The sequence below is a fragment of the Salvelinus alpinus genome, chromosome 19 (genome assembly GCF_045679555.1).
Source record: "Salvelinus alpinus chromosome 19, SLU_Salpinus.1, whole genome shotgun sequence".
NCBI lineage: Eukaryota > Metazoa > Chordata > Actinopteri > Salmoniformes > Salmonidae > Salvelinus > Salvelinus alpinus.
Window position 1 is genome coordinate 36435564 of NC_092104.1, and position 17656 is coordinate 36453219.

Below are 17656 nucleotides of genomic sequence, written 5' to 3' on the forward strand. Positions count from 1 at the left end.
AGTGACCAGTGCGGGCCAAAGTGAAGGCCTTATCAGTCACCCTACAATAGTGCCACCACATGAATTTTATTAGGGATGGATGTGGCTCGCCAAGCGACTGCATTGTGGACCATCTGGGTGACAATAAACATGTCCCTGCATGGTTTCCTCCATCATTCAAGTCCAGATAGCAGATCTGGACCTTAACTATAGCTCACTATCTCCTGAATCTCGTCTTGGCGTGACCTGTTAGAGAGATGGAGGTGAGGCTCAAGGATATCTCTCAGAGAGTCAGCCCCAACATTGGGAGGTTATTATAGCCATCCTAGAAAGAGGACAGTGTGTGTGTGTGCGTGCGTGCGTGTGCGTGCGTGCGTGCGTGTGTGTGTGTGTGTGCGTGCGTGTGCGTGCGTGTGAGAGAGAGAGAGGGATATACTCTTGTACAGACTAGATTTTTATAAGTAAGATGAGCAACATGACTCCGGTCTCTACACAAAAGACGGGTGTGGAAAAAATAATTACGTGGTTTTAAAGGTGAGAAGTTTAAATTGCACCGCTCATGGTTTGATTATTCCAGATCAATTTGAGACGTACAGTGATGAAGTATATGGACTCCATACATAGGAGCGAGAGCTCGATGGCAATGTGTCTTTATGGACATATTGGTTTCTTTTCTCCACAAGATGACAGTTCCACTTAATCCATAGATGACATGCCGATGCTCACTGAACATGTTCAATGAATATCAACAATTAAGCGTTTGATTATGAAATGCACAATCAATGAGAGTATTAGTTATTGTTATTGAGCCAAACAAAGACAGTCAATCTGAGAGCATTTCACCACATATACTGCTTATTACCCATGGGCCTCAAAATCTATGATATTTCCATTGTATGTCAACAAACAAAACTATGAGTGTGTAGATAAAGACTTATCTCAACTCTCTCGCGTCCATCTTTTTTAAAATCTAAGAATATCTGTCCTGAAATATACTTTGACTAAAGTTATGAGAGGAGGGTTTTCATCTTACACTGTAGCCTATGGCTAAGCTATTAAGAACAGAGAGATGGTGTGTAAATGGCTTTTGTTGAGCCCAGCCTTATATTAGACGGTTATTACTCTGGCAGCCCACTGGTGTGGCTGGACTGTGTCTCACATTAGACATATTAGTGTAGGTCTTCATTCTGTCTCGGCTTCAGAGCTTGTCACCAGGAAGCTGACAATTGGATTGTTTTTCAGGCTTAAATGAACAGAAATTCTATTAGTAAAGGTTTTCTCAGCGGCAAATTCAGCTGCTGCTTCAGCCAGTTCCCCACAGTTACTGGTTATTTTGTTGTGGTTGATGATACAACTGAAGGAGATGAGAGCCATCCGAGCCACAAATCCAGTAGCAGAATTATTTCAATGCACTAAAAACTTAAAATAGAAACGAAAGGTCACATTAATCTGGCAAGAGGAAAAATGGGCTAATTTGTGTTAACATGCTAATGTCGTGATGATGAAAGCTAAAGTGAAAAGCAAATGAACCAAGCTAAACGCACAGGCGCCAAAAAACAACAAACCAAAACGGAAGGCGGATGAACACCAAGTGAAAAGTGAAGCATAAACAATGCCATTTAATACAATTTCATAAAACCACTTATATCCTGTGACAGGGGTTCACTTGTAATCACTGTAAGTGAAGAGGCACGGGGCTGCGGTCCCGTCGTCATGAGGGGAGAACACTTCTCCATGACACGTACTCTGCTTCTTCTCATTAATCCCTCAAGCTACATTCATTAACAGTCACTCCCTCCTCTTCTCTCCTCTCCACTTCTCAACACACCCCAGTTTAGCTATCAGTGTGCGTTTGTGAAAGCGTCCTATATGGCTCAGTTGGTAGAGCATGGCGCTTGCAACGGCAGGGTTGTGGGTTTGATTCCCACGGGGGACCAGTACGATTGAAAATGTATGGACTCACTACTGTAAGTCCCTCTGGATAAAAGCGTCTGGTAAATCAAATGAAACAGTCATTAAAGACCAATCTGGGAATGTGTGTTTGAAACCTGGTTCCACTGGTAGGGATCTTTAGGATCAGGATGCGTTCATTTTGTTTTAAAAGGCGCAAATGCATTTTCCGCATCTGAGTGTGCTTCATAGGATCACACCTGCACCAGTACGAGGTGGTCTCAGATCGATTGCAAATGTACCATGTCTGATTGGGGTCCCCACTGGTGTGAAAGTAGTCTGCCCTTATTCCAGGAGGTGGACTGATACAACCTGCACACCGTCTGTTTACTTTCTAAGCTGACACAATGTTTTGTTAACGTAATGTGTTTGCTTGAAAACAGTCATAAATAGATTGACCCATCAGTTGATATGGACTTGACATGTAGGTTAAAGCAGAATGATGCAAATAGATTCACTTTAGTCCCAAACAATTGAAATGTAGTGGTAGGAAACTAATCGGGGGAATTCAGATGAAAAATCGTGAAAAAGAACTCATAACGGAAATGCAGCAAACGAGATGGCGGTGAAAGCCACCTACCGTAGAAATGACATTGAAGGACAGTTGTAAATGTGGCAGACAGGGAGAAGAGGTAAAACAAGAGATGATAAATACAGGTGATTTACAGGTACACAGAGTGACAGATGCTGTGGAAATAGGGCTGGGTGTGCTGTCATATAGATGGGCCAGTTAGTGGCTTTTTGAGGATTCCCAGTCAGGAGTGGGTTTGTGTGGCGGAGGGCAGCCTTTATGGCTCACTGGTGCACTGACCACAGTCCATTAACTCAAAGAGCCTCGGCAAGAGCACTGGAGCAGGGAGAGGGGCTGTGACCTGCCTGAGACCATCTTATTACTTTAACACATTATGTCTCCCACTGCAATCTTTTTATTTAAGTGACTTCAACACAACGCCTCAGAGTCCTAAGCAGGCCAACACGGGGACAGACAGGAGGTGCCGGACAAGGAGCGAGAGAAGGGAGTTTCAAAATGATTTATTGAACACGTCTGCTGTTGGATGCTACAGAGAGGGAGTGCATGGATGGACAGGAAAACAGTTAGTGATGAACCTAACTGCAGGGAGAGCTGTTTATCGTGTAGAGAAACTGAACTGACCCCAGAACAGCCCCTAAGAGGATTCTGAAGTTCTCACTGGTGAGCTGTTGCTGCCTACCGACGGGTAGCCAGCTCAGACAGTGAAGAGGGGGGGAAGGAGGCTTGATTTATTTGACCACCATGTCACGTCACTCTTTATGGGCCGCACCACGAGAGCCTGCCTCAAATGTTACCGTCCTCAGGAGGAATATCAGCACTATAAGTGCACAGCTTTCCCTGGCAAGCATTACAGCAGCTCAGACAAATGGACTCACTGTGTGTCCCTCCTGGCTCTGTGTTTTTCCATACAAGGTACATGCCTTTTTAGGATGTGAGACATTCATGTCTCAATGGTGTCCAAAGAGAAGAATGCAAATAAGGATAAATGTGTCAGGCTGTGGAATCACATAGTACATCAAACCAGTTAGCTAACTATTCTTAACTAAGGGTTGACAATTAGGAGAATGTTTATATTTTTACATATCGAACCAAGCTGAAGTGACAGTAAGGTAACAGGAGTCACAGGAAATCTGGCCATGTGGCAATTCTCTCTCAACTTCTTAATGAAGTTGCTTGTGTCAGTATTAATTCTGTGTGGTTCTGTCGCTAATAGGAACTGATATAGTAAATTTGAAACAGCGTGATTATGGACAGGGAAACGGAATTGCTCTAAAATTGAAGAGTGTGTTGTCAGCTGTATGATTTCCAATAGTATTCCTTTATATAAACACCCACAGTGTCTTATATTTAGATAGTTAACGTAGTATTTTGTTAGTTAGTTTTACTGCTGATCACATTTCTATAAGGCCCATGGGTCACGGTCAGGGTCATGGCTGTTTCACGGCTGTAGCTGATTTATTTCGCCCAATTAGGTTTAAAGAGACAAATCTACACTCCCTCACCCCGTTTTCAGGAGCACACCCTTCCCCTTGCGACACATCTCCCAACAACTCACACATCACAGCTACCATTATGTTCTTGTTAGTTCACACTGTCGATAAGAGAAGTGTAACATGCTTTCATGCCAAGGGCTTAATGGGTTTATTCGAATTCCCTCCCCATCTTTCCCGTCAAAGACAGACATACACAAACACATAGAATTTGAATGGTTGCAATGGCACGTGTCAGGGAAACTCAATTCTTCAGAAAGTGGAAGTAACCGATTAGATTATGCCATTGCCACAATCTGTTACAAAAAAATAAACACGGGGCCTTTTCATTAACCTAATGAAGACGAAGCACGCTGATGAGCTCTTAAGTCAATTAAGGATATTTAAAAACAGGCAGTACAGCCCCAAGGTAAATTAACATGCAGAGTGTGAGGAGGACCCAGGTTCAAACAAATTGTGCGTAGAACCCTCTGGTTCAAGCCGCTTGACTCCCTCCCCTAATGTACACCCCTCCTCCTACGCTCAAACGAGCTTTCATTAGCCATAATTAACTGCATGCTTTCTGTCCTTCCTCGACCAGCAGCTTATAAGTCTGTATTGAGGGGGAGAGGCTTGGGAGGGAATGTAAACAAGTTGGATACTCAACCAGGCTGCATGGTGATGACAGTGAGAACGTCATAATACGTCTTCCCATCAAAAAGTAGTGATATGGTTAATATGGTATTCTGATATTTGACAGAAGAGATGCCATGATCCTACTGGGACCAACATAACATTGTCCTATTCCATGCAGGTGCAAAGCTGCTGTAAAAAAAAATTGAATCAATGTTTGTAGATTTCAAAATGTGCTGTAATGTTGAATACTATTGTGGAAATGGGCAGAATCGATATATAATAGACATACCTTATAAAACATGTATTCTACTGTACGCAAGGGGAGAATAGGTGCATACTTTAGCCATGTCTGTTCTCATTGTTATTGTTCATTCTTTCTCTTTCAATAAACTTATTTGGAATCCTCCTGGGTTTTAAATCTGTCTCTGCTGGCCAAAAAACAAGGTCTGAAAAGATTGCAGTTAATTTCGACCCACAGTGAATGGAAGCCTCATTTACTGGCTGCTGGCAACTCAATCAGCTTGCCTCACATTGATGAGTGAGTGACTACTTTCAGAGCGCCAGTCAATATGTGTCTACTGTGATAGAATGTCAGCATCTGTGCCCTGTGTTCTCTTGGCCCAATGTTATGGCTCTTCTTTATCTTGTCCAGTCAATGGTATCACATAAAAAGTCTGACACACACTAACAATACATATTGTTCCCACATGCACATACATTGGCCTATACCTATGCCCTCCAAGCCATACCTGTTTGTTCTTTTACTGTGGTAAAACAAAAATATGCCGGTATGTTCATGTGCTTATGTCACAGCTTTGCACCCACAATTATAAATACAAATCTCAATCATAAGCTGCCTTAAATGCGATGTTTAATAATCGCCCCCTGTGTCTCTCACCAGCTATCAACTCAACTTGTGGATATAAATAGTTTACTCTGTCTGGCTGTGCTTTATTTATGCATTGCTTTTTATTTGTATTTTTCCTGTGGACTGTCCGGTTAGAAGGCAGCCTTCTCTTTGTCTATCCAGACAAGCTTGGCTCAGCGTCCCCTGTGTCCTCTTTTTCACACCCGCCACTGAACATGCTCTGCAGTCCGCCGACCCCTGACCTGCCTGTCACGGTGATAGCTTCTGTTCTCTAGAACTAGTTATTTCACATACTGTAGATGAACTTTTGTTCCTTTTGGCTTTAATTGAAAATATAAAGCAACACCAATTACTGATATAAATAGGTTACGGCTCCTTAAAGGTGGCAAAGTGTGTTTTTGTTATGTGTGTTTGTTTGGGGTAGTTGGATGATGTTTAGATTGACGGTTATTCCAACTCAAACAGAACTGATCCACACCAATGATGCCTCCTTATGATGTAAGGCTAGGTGGTGGTCTAATTCACTTAGTCAAAGAAATAGCCTACGTACAGTACAGGAAGGAAAGCTTTTGTATGTGCTGGGATGTTTCCAGAAGTGAAAAACGTTGTCTGGCTAATAAATCAGACCTGCAGTCCAAAGGTCACTGGGAAACATTAGACTGTCTCCAGAATGGGGGGGATTTGTAGAAAAAGCAGTGTGACTCACTGCTTTTTTCAGGGATCACTGAAATGTATAAGTTGCTGAACAAGTAATAAAGGCCATAAAAAATTTAGCTTGAATTTATGTGAGGCAGAGGTGGAAATTACATAATTAGGAGCTCAAATAATTTTTCAATCCAATTCCTACTGCAGACCTTTAAATTTAATTGGGTGCTAACGGCGCCAAGGAACCAATGATGACGACAGACACGTAAAATAAATCAGGAGGAAAAGTCAGAGGTCAAAATCATGCATGAGGGAGACATATGTAAGAGGGGAGTACCAGCAGTCTAGCTCCTGCACTTTGTCCGATGTTATCGTCTGTCTGTCTGTCTGTCTGTCTGTCTGTCTGTCTGTCTGTCTGTCTGTCTGTCTGTCTGTCTGTCTGTCTGTCTGTCTGTCTGTCTGTCTGTCTGTCTGTCTGTCTGTCTGTCTGTCTGTCTGTCTGTCTGTCTGTCTGTCTGTCTGTCTGTCACAAGAAGACTAAATCAAAAGGATGATTTATTCCATCTATTTGATTTTAAGAAATAATAACTATTGTAACACACTGAGCATTATGTATATCTGAAAAGACCATTTAACATATAATGTAAGAACTATCACAGTATGAACAAGTTTTAAAAAGTATTTGATGTTGAATCTATCAAACGTCCTTCTCTTCTGGGTCTATTTTATGGATGGCCCTCCCTACCAGTCTCTTTTAATAATTTTATCAGCAGATGCATTCAGCAGAGATTTCCAATTTATTTCTAATCAAGCTTTATCTCATATTCTCCCAATAGGCAATTAAAAATTCAAGCTACCCTGAAAAGCCATTGCTCACGTTTTACTCTCTCCCAGTGTTCATTTAAGGATGTTATTTCATTAAAAGGCGCTTGTTGATGAGTTTGAGGTAATTTGCAAGCACATTTGCAAGCACATTTGATTACCATATTCTGCATGCTTAATTATCATATTCCGTTAGTTTATCTTGTTAGTCTTTTTAGTAAGGACTCAAAAGCAAAAACCTTCCATTCCCATTGCTACACTTTGTAAATACCCAGTTTCAGAACATCAAACTCTCGGTTGACTGATACCTAGGCCATGTTTGAAAATGACTGCAACAACTTATGCAAGGCCAGTGTAGGTCTCCTGTGTGCCAGCTTTCATTTGTCTGCAATGCCACCATTACCAGAGGATATCACCATCAAGCCCTACTGCAATAACTTGCCTGTTCTATATTTTATAGCCAGTCCAGCACAAACAGCACTCTCTCCCCACAAGATAGCATTGAAATGGCAGCAAATAATTGGAAAGGGTGAATTTGTCATTGCAAGTCATAATGAGATTCTCCTGGTGAGGCATTGTAGTGCAGGACAAGCAGCAGCTCGGGTTTAGAGCGCCATAAACAAACTGCAGGATTAACCACACACAGTATTTTATAGTATTCATCATTTAGGCCCTGTGTGCTTATTGAAAGAATAAACACGTCCTCGTTTTCCGTTTCACGAGAGAAATAAGTGGACACAATTAAATTAACCATAACTTCAGTGTTTGTGCCTTATTATATGAAGATGTCCTCTGTTGTTGGTCTTTGTTTAATTCTTGCCTTGATTTTAGATGGCAGCTAGAATCTGTGGTTTTCTATTTGTTCTGTGCTTGTAAATGCAACTGAGAGAGTGCATTTAAGAAGTATTGCTGCAAATAACCTAATTTGGCATACAAGACATTGATAATGCTCTCTTTGTGGTTTGCTACAGTGCAGCATAGAGTGTATTTCAGAGCTATTCTCCTGAGTTGAGCCTGAGAGTGACTTGAGGTCAAACATTTACATGTTAGTCATTTAGCAGATGCTCTTATCCAGAGCGACTTAAGGGAGCAGTTAGGATTAAGTGCTTTGCTTAAGGGCACATTGACATATTTTTCACCTAGTCGGCTCGGGGATTTGAACCAGCGACCTTCCAGTTACTGGCCCAACACCCTTAACCGCTAGGCTACCTGCCATCCAAATAGGCTAGTCTTGGGTTTTTCTATACGTATAGGCACACACAGTCAGGCAGCCTCAACACTAAAAGCCCAAGTTGCTTAATCAGATGGCCTCTTCGCTTTTCATTCGCTTCTGAGTTGGAATGCCTCTGTGATGTTGATAGGAAGCGGGGGCATGCAATGCCTACAACTAATGTGAAATACTTGCCTTGGAGGGGCTTTATCAGAATGCTGGAGGGGCTGGAAAAACATGGATAACAAACCACTGCACGCTCCTCGCCTATTTAGGGCAGCCATGTCCAGCAGTGGATTTGAATATGCATTACCATCCCAGCCTCCCTTGAAGCACAGCCCCTGTGTCCAAGCACCAGCATTTTCAGAAACAGAATACACATGCATCTCATTTGAATATGTTCCTACAGAGTCCTGTCATAGACAATAAATACATACCCATAAAAACGTTGTAATATGATAAACTGTAAGGGGAAGAATCCTGCAACATATAAATTCCAAATAACATTCAGTTGTTAAGGCACACTGCAGCCCTTTCCTGCAGTCAAATGACCTAGTGGCTTCATGGGTGGAATGGTATTCATATTTTCTATAATTTCATAATTAATAAACATTATTTTATAAAAAACTACTAAAAATCCAGTGTTCCTGTCGAACGGTTTTGTTATTTTTCAGTCTTCTGTGTTGTATATAAAGTGTAATATTGGGATGCAAACTGTAATACAAAATGTAATACATTTCAACTCTATATCTGACATGGTAGGTGTCCATAACCATGTGTGTGAGGTGTATACTTTTGTTTCAAAGAAGATTTGTTTAAGACTAGCAAGAAACACTCTGCGTGACCCTGATTTAGCCCACTGCATTAACAAGTTAAAGTAGGTGTTTATGGTGTCCTTATTATATTTACAAGGGTTGCAAAAACCTCCTGTTGTACACCTTGTTTTCCTACCAGTGTGACAGAAGAGGCTTGAATTTGTTCTAAATGTCAGGTTTCATTGATCTTATGACATTGTCTTAGGAAAGATTAAGTAATGAGGTCATTATTAAATAGGCATCAATAACGACATTACAATCTGCTCTGCTGCAGCAAAGCTGAATGTCACACATGAGCACAAAGTCAGTCTTTGTTCATGGCACCACATTAGATTTGACTCTCAGATCAACACATCTTCCATTTGGTCATATGACTGTCACGTTCCTGACCTTATTTCCTTTGTTTAGTCTTTGTTTAGTTGGTCAGGACGTGAGCTGGGCGGGTATATTCCATGTTATGTGTTTTCATTGGTTTAGGGTTGTCTAACTAGCCTGATATGGTTCTCAATCAGAGGCAGGTGTTTTACGTTGTCTCTGATTGGGAACCATATTAAGGTAGGCTGTTCTCACTGTTTGTTTGTGGGTGATTGTTGCCGTGTCTGTGTTTGTTCGCCACACGGTACTGTTTTCGTTCGTTTGTTCACGCCGTTTATTGTTTTGTATTTTGTCAAGTGTTATTCGTCTTCGTTTAAATAATTAAAGTATGTATTCAAACCACGCTGCGCTTTGGTCCGATCCTTGCTCCTCCTCAGACGAGGATGATTACGACGAGCGTTACAATGACGGTTTTTCCAGAGCTGTTTTAGTTTGCTCCTCTTCCTCCAAATGTGCATAATGTACTGTACCTATAGGTCATATTGTCAAGTTAAAGTTTGTTTACTATCATTCCCTGCGTGATGCTTGAAAATCGAATGCTAATGGATTCTGACAGAGTTCATATAAGGTGTTACCCAAGTGCCCCTTTAAGACACTCTTTTGAATATTAGTTGGGCAGACAAAATGTATTAAATAAGTTACACCTGTCCATTGATCAAACATTACAAACTAGAAATCTGAACCTTTAATAGCTTGCATGATATTCTCCATTAACCTTTCACAGAATATACCTCTAGTTCAAGCACATGAATCTTAGTTTTGACCAGTGGAGGCTCCTCAGAGGAAGGGGAGGACCATCCTACTTAGTGAATTTCAAATGTTATTTTATTGTGAAACATTAAAAAGAAACTATACTAAATATATTCACGTCATAAAAAAACTGTTTAAAACACACGGTTTTGCAATGAAGGTCTACAGTAGCCTCAACAGCACTCTCTGGGATAGCATAAGCTAAGCTACAGCTAGCTAGCACTGCAGTCCATAACATGTGGTGAGAGTGAAAAGAGAGTGAAAGACAATAGTTAACCAGTTTTGAACCAATTAATTTCTTCAACAATTAAGGAGAAGCAACACAGAGAGAGAGAGAGAGAGAGTGAGATTGAGAGAGAGAGAGAGAGAGTGTGTGTGTGTGTGTGTGTGTGTGTGTGTGTGTGTGTGTGTGTGTGTGTGTGTGTGTGTGTGTGTGTGTGTGTGTGTGTGTGAGAGAGAGAGAGAGAGAGAGAGAGAGAGAGAGAGAGAGAGAGAGAGAGAGAGAGAGAGAGAGAGAGAGAGAGAGAGAGAGAGAGAGAGAGAGAGAGAGAGAGAGAGAGAGAGAGAGAGAGAGAGAGAGAGAGAGAGAGAGAGAGAGAGAGAGAGAGAGAGAGAGAGAGAGAGAGAGAGATTTCATTTTCGCTTACTTATCTAGATTATGCAACTAGCTAATTTAGCCTACTCAAGCACCCGGATCAAACAGAGAGGAATGCTATTTTTGTTAGCTAGCTGGCTATGGCTATGCAACACTGGAACTCTTCCAAGTCAAGGCTTTCGGTATTTATTAATTTCTTGCCACCGGGGCCCGCCAGCGTAACTGCTAAATTGCTTGCTGTCTACTGTACTGCGTGATCGTAGCAGGTTTACTAATATGTTAGTTTTAGTAGCTATGTTGACTATTACGTTAGTTAATATGGTGACAACGATGTAGGCTGTGTGTAGCGGTTAGCGCTTGGGCTTGGATAGGCTTTTTCGCCTGGTCACAGACAGCTGTTGTGTTGTGAGAGGAGTGAGAGGAGGAGAGCGTGTAGATGAGAGAAGGAATTATACAACGAGCAAAGTGACAATGCTGTTTGTATGTGGCTGCTATGACAGTGAACTGTGTGTGTGGGTGATCAGGGGTGTAATCATTCCGCCGATTCTGAAAAGAAAAAAATTGCAAACGGAAAGAAACGGGGATTAACCTACCTGCATTTGTCCAATAGAAACTCTCATTTGCAACCAATTTGTCTCTCGACCTGTGGCTAGGATGTAGCAACCTCATGATGGGTATAGGGAAAATTTGAGTATCATGTAGTAGCCTAAACCTATCGCTGTTACATTGAACTGGGTGAATGGAATATGAATGACAGTCATCCAATATGCTGTAATAGAAATAAGGCCATGCTCATAAAAAAAATGTCCTCCCTCATCTTAAACAGCACCGACCGTCACTGGTTTTGACCATAGGGCTTCTGCAGGGCTATAAGGATGTCTCAGGGTTGGCAATAACTTACAGGATTTCACGCAGAGCAACAAGTGCAGGGATAATGTTCAGCTTGTAAGAGAGAGGACAAGAAGGCTTCCAGTTTATTATATTCTGTAGACTTGGAAGGTAGCAACAGCGACTTGTGGTGCGTCTTCCTTGGTCCTGCTGGTATGTAAAATGAAATGCAACGGTTTCCTTAAAGGTTGGAATAGAATCTGAATGAGAAACACAAGCTTGTTGTGGTGTATGTCACTGACCAGCTCCCTCTTATTACAGTAGGTGTTCTTGTCCATAAGTGCTCTCCCTAATGGATCTTCATCCGTGCAGCCTACATTTCCACAATATCAAAACTTGGCAAATGAGTGGGCCCCAATGTGAAATGTCTTTGCCTTGATAAATATTTTATGCAAATAAATGTTTTATTATTTGCTTAGTTTTAGCAATTTCTCCTGTAAGTAGTGTGTCTGTGAAGGAGATTACAACATTTGCTGGTTTGTTTATAATTTAATTTTTTATGTTGTGGCTGGCGGTGGGGAAAGACAGAACACCTGTGAGTGCTTATAATGTCCCATCTCCCTCACAGCTGGTCCTTTTCAAAACACCTCACTGGCGCAATAATTTCATAAAATATGATGATTTGCCATCTGCTAGACTGAGCTATAAGCACATGCAATAAGCGTTTCTATGGCGCCGGTCCCAGAAAGGTACAATAACTGTATATTTTAACTTAATGGTTTTTAGGGACATGCACATTTCCACACAGCAGAGATGCTACAATGTAAACCATGTCCCATCTGTTTGTCTCTTTCCCTCGGTCACCCTACTCACAGCCCATCTCGTGTCATCAAACATCCACACACTGCACCCCCTGTTGCCCCTGTCTTTGAGTGAGGCGGCCCATGTCAAAATCTAGATATCAAACTCTGGACAATGAGAGACACAGTAGGAGGTAAAAGCAGATTATTTTCCTTTTAGTGTCTAATGTCTGTGCATTTGGGTAATTAAAATGATTACTACAACAATTAAAGCAAGTCATTAGAAACTAATTACACTGGAATTTTTTTGTGATTACAGGAGCAGATGAAAATAGCATTCAAAATGAAATTCATTGCATATTCATGGGAATGAAATGAAATAGTGCTGGTGGATGAGATAATAGGAGCAGGAAGGGAGAAGGGTGTTCTGGGGGTTTGGGGAACAGTCTGTTGCTAATGCTCTGAACAGACAGTTAAATCAGTGATAATCTTTTAATGGTCTTAAAAGAAGTTAATATTTGGTATGCAGTCAAAAGCACTGAGGGTGTGAAGGGTTTCTGCGCTCTCCTTTCTGCCTCTCTTGGAATGGTAAAACCTACCAGCTGTACAGCACAATAGAAAACATTCTATCATTAACTTCTCAAATGGAGGAATAGGCAAGAGTCTTTACACCTTGCTCCACGCACAACAATTTAATTAAAGAATCTCCTCTGAATAATTTCTTTCCCTGTATCCTCTCCTAGCCCTTTCTTTCTCTCTGCCTTCCCTCATACGATCACACTCTGCCTCCCCTTATCTGGCTCGCTCTCTGCCTCCCCTTTATCTATCTTGCTCTCTGCTCTCTCTCTCTCTCTCTCTCTCTCTCTCTCTCTCTCTCTCTCTCTCTCTCTCTCTCTCTCTCTCTCTCTCTCTCTCTCTCTCTCTCTCTCTCTCTCTCTCTCTCTCTCTCTCGCTCTCTCTCTCTCTCTCGCTCTCTCTCTCTCTCTCCCTCTCTCTCTCTCTCTCTCTCGCTCTGCCTCCCCTTTATCTCTCTCTCTCTCCCTCCCTTTTATCTAGCTCTCTCTCTGCCTCCCCTTTATCTAGCTCGCTCTCTGCCTTCCCTTTTATCTAGCTCTTGCTCTGCCTCCCCTTTATCTCTCTCTCTCTGCCTCCCCTTTATCTAGCTCGCTCTCTGCCTTCCCTTTTATCTAGCTCTTGCTCTGCCTCCCCTTTATCTCTCTCTCTCTCTGCCTCCCCTTTATCTAGCTCGCTCTCTGCCTCCCCTTTATCTAGCTCTTGCTCTGCCTCCCCTTTATCTCTCTTTCTCTGCCTCCCCTTTATCTAGCTCTCTCTCTGCCTCCCCTTTATCTCTCTCTCTGCCTCCCTTTTATCTAGCTCGCTCTCTGCCTCCTCTTTATCTCTCTCTCTCTGCCTCCCCTTTATCTATCTCTCTCTCTGCCTCCCCTTTATCTCTCTCTCTCTGCCTCCCTTTTATCTAGCTCTCTCTCTCTGCCTCCCCTTTATCTAGCTCTCTCTCTACCTCCCCTCTCCCTATCTGTCTCTCTCTCTCTCTCTCTGCCTCCCTCCCTCTCTCTCTCTGCCTCCCCCCCTCTCTCTCTGCCGCTCTCCCTCTATCTGTCTTTCTCCCTCTCTCTCTCTGCCTCCCTCCCTCTCTCTCTGCCTCTCTCCCTCTATCTGTCTTTCTCCCTCTCTCTCTCTGCCTCCCTCTCTCTCTCTCTCTCTTATTGAGTACCTTCAAGCCTTTAGCTTCTGCCATGATCGTGTAATGAGATTCTTCAGATTAAATAGATTTCCTGTTAAACTTGGGGCTTGGTAGAACGGGTGTCAAGAATGAATGGTTATTAACATTTAAATATATCATAGAATATGAAAGAGTGAGAGGGAGAGAGGGAGAAAGGGGGAGAGGGAGAGAGGTGTAAAAAAAACAACAATATGAATTTTTCATTGTTAGTGGGCACAATGGATTTTCTTCCTCAAAACATTTCTGCAGGACCTGATGAAACTAAAGTCATTAGAGAGACACAATTGGGGCATATTCACCAAAAAGCAATTAAAGTGAGAGGCTGTTATTTACAGTCCATAGGATAGTCATATCCACCTGCATGTGTTTGGAGAAGAGAGGACAACCATTTCCAAACTGTTTCCCCAGCCTTTGCCTGTGCCACATATTATTACATGAGATTAATAATTTAAATTTCAGTGACTCGCTTGCCTGAGAAGAGACTGCTCTCCCAAATTGATGGTCTTGCAATCCATCACCTCCTTCTCAGGCTTGTCCTTTCTCATTTTTCACCATTCCTTAAAGGGAAAAAAACACTGGAGGACCAAAAAAAAAATCCCTGAGATTCCACTTGGAGAAAGTATCCAATGTTGCTTGACTGCCATGGCAGAGAATATTGAAAAAGAGTGACTGAAAGGGGGAATGGTTCTAATCACAACATCACATGTCTTGTTTTATCTGGTTCATTTTTGTTGGCATGCTCCAATGACATAGTGACATACTGATGGAAATCAATAGTGTCTCTGGGAGCCGGCGTCTGATTGAGATATGCCACCAAACATGAGCTGTGCAACAAAGACCCAAGGTAGTTATGAGTGTCACATGTGAGTCTAGTCAATTTCCTAGTGTACAGTTTATTTAATACAGTTTTCAGAGAATCAAAGGTCAACATCAGTTTGATATAATATCAAAATAAACATTAGGAGGCATTCACAAAAAGGGTACTTAAAACGTCCCTTTTTATATTGAATAGCAAATGCCATGGCTATGTGATGCTCAATTCTCATATTGATATTCAAAGTCTTTTCTTTTCAGTCGGCTGAACAAATAATACCACAGATGGCACAAAATGGTGTGCTGATATTTCAAATGAAAGGCAGATAAGCCAGGGATGTCGATGGGCAGACAGGTGTGCTATTTACATAACACTGCTGCTTGCCGGCGAGCGCTCTCTGTAAGTAAATGTCACATATCCGGTCTCATTCTCCAATCTACCAGTCCCTCGGCTGACATCCATCAACCTGTAGTCCAGTTGAGACTGTGATGTATCTGCCTCCATCAACCTGTAGTCCAGTTGAGACTGTGATGTATCTGCCTCCATCAACCTGTAGTCCAGTTGAGACTGTGATGTATCTGCCTCCATCAACCTGTAGTCCAGTTGAGACTGTGATGTATCTGACATCCATCAACCTGTAGTCCAGTTGAGACTGTGATGTATCTGCCTCCATCAACCTGTAGTCCAGTTGAGACTGTGATGTATCTGACATCCATCAACCTGTAGTCCAGTTGAGACTGTGATGTATCTGCCTCCATCAACCTGTAGTCCAGTTGAGACTGTGATGTATCTGCCTCCATCAACCTGTAGTCCAGTTGAGACTGTGATGTATCTGCCTCCATCAACCTGTAGTCCAGTTGAGACTGTGATGTATCTGCCTCCATCAACCTGTAGTCCAGTTGAGACTGTGATGTATCTGCCTCCATCAACCTGTAGTCCAGTTGAGACTGTGATGTATCTGCCTCCATCAACCTGTAGTCCAGTTGAGACTGTGATGTATCTGCCTCCATCAACCTGTAGTCCAGTTGAGACTGTGATGTATCTGTCTCCATCAACCTGTAGTCCAGTTGAGACTGTGATGTATCTGACTCCATCAACCTGTAGTCCAGTTGAGACTGTGATGTATCTGCCTCCATCAACCTGTAGTCCAGTTGAGACTGTGATGGATCTGCCTCCATCAACCTGTAGTCCAGTTGAGACTGTGATGTATCTGCCTCCATCAACCTGTAGTCCAGTTGAGACTGTGATGTATCTGACATCCATCAACCTGTAGTCCAGTTGAGACTGTGATGTATCTGCCTCCATCAACCTGTAGTCCAGTTGAGACTGTGATGTATCTGCCTCCATCAACCTGTAGTCCAGTTGAGACTGTGATGTATCTGCCTCCATCAACATTGCACATGGTGGAACTAGCTGGATGGGTGTCTATTTCAGAAGGGGCTGGTTGAAGTGAAGTTTATGTTGCCTCATATCCTCTAGTGTCATTTTAAGGAACAAGGACTGTGAATTACAGTTGATCTAATATGGTGGCACATTTGACATTGCCAACGTGTTAAAACCAAACACTAACATTTTTAGATTTGTTTTACACGCTTCAGATTTTTTTTTTTTTTACACTGGTACTATCTAATATGTTCAGATTCATTCATCTCTAATACTGACTGTATCAAGCCTACACTCTTAGGAAAAAGGTGTTGTCTAGAACCCAAAGGGGTTCTTCGGCTGTCCCCATAGGAGAACTTTGAAGAACCATTTTTGATTCTAGGTAGAACCTCTTCGGGTTTGATGTAGAAACCTTTCTCCAGAGGGTTCTACGTGGAACCCATAAGGGTTCGACCTGGACCAAAAAGAGTTCTACCTGTAACCAAAAAGGGTTCTCCTATGGGGACAGCCGAAGAACCCTTTTGGAACCCTTTTTTCTAAAAGTGTACAGTTCCTCTGAACTCACATGCCACCCCTGTGCAGTCCATTGATCCAAGGCACCGACAATCATAATGAAGCAATCAACACATTGGCTCCTGGATAATGATGGTGCTCTGTTTCTCCAGCCATTACACTGGGGTTCATTATTAGATGGTTATGAAAATTCGAAATTGACATTTCTTGGTAGTCATTTTCATCTCATAGACATTTCAGTAAATCATACTTTGGGAGACTTGCATGAAATCTGAGTTACAAGTGTGGATCTTAAGGTCGGTATTCAACCCTACGTGATGGCTCAATTTGCATCCTGAGGATTGTAATCTATGAGCAGCCAACTTGTTTAGACATTACATTTAAAGTATTGCTCATCCATTCTGCTGTTTTTGTGCTCTCAGACAAAGACTGTTGTCATATGTGAATGACCTAAATGACATGACAGCAGGCAGGGGCTTGACTGCTTTCCCAGGAGTTTGGAGCACAAAAAGTCATTCTTCATGCAAGGCCGGGCTGGCTCTCTGAGCTCTCTACGCCTGGAAGCAGGTGTGGTGGCAGGACAGTGGAAGACCTCTCTCCGGCTTTGCCTTCACTACTGCCCACTTGTTAATGACCAGGCTGTGTGAAGCTGGTCCTTTGTGTACAGTGTTATAAAGCACTCAAAGCCTCCAGGATGGCAGCAAGCTCACTCCTCGGCTCCAGTGCACTCTGTGGAGAATAAGACACACCTCATGCTTTGTTTTCCTGCTCCACGGGTTCAAATGAACCTACACCATAGCAGACAGAGACCACAGAAGAAAGAGAGCAAAGGGACAGGAGACTCTCTCACAACTTTCTCCATGGGAAGTTATCCATATCGATATCATCTAGGTCCATCAAACTCAACTCTGGACCTCGAAGCCAGGTCCAC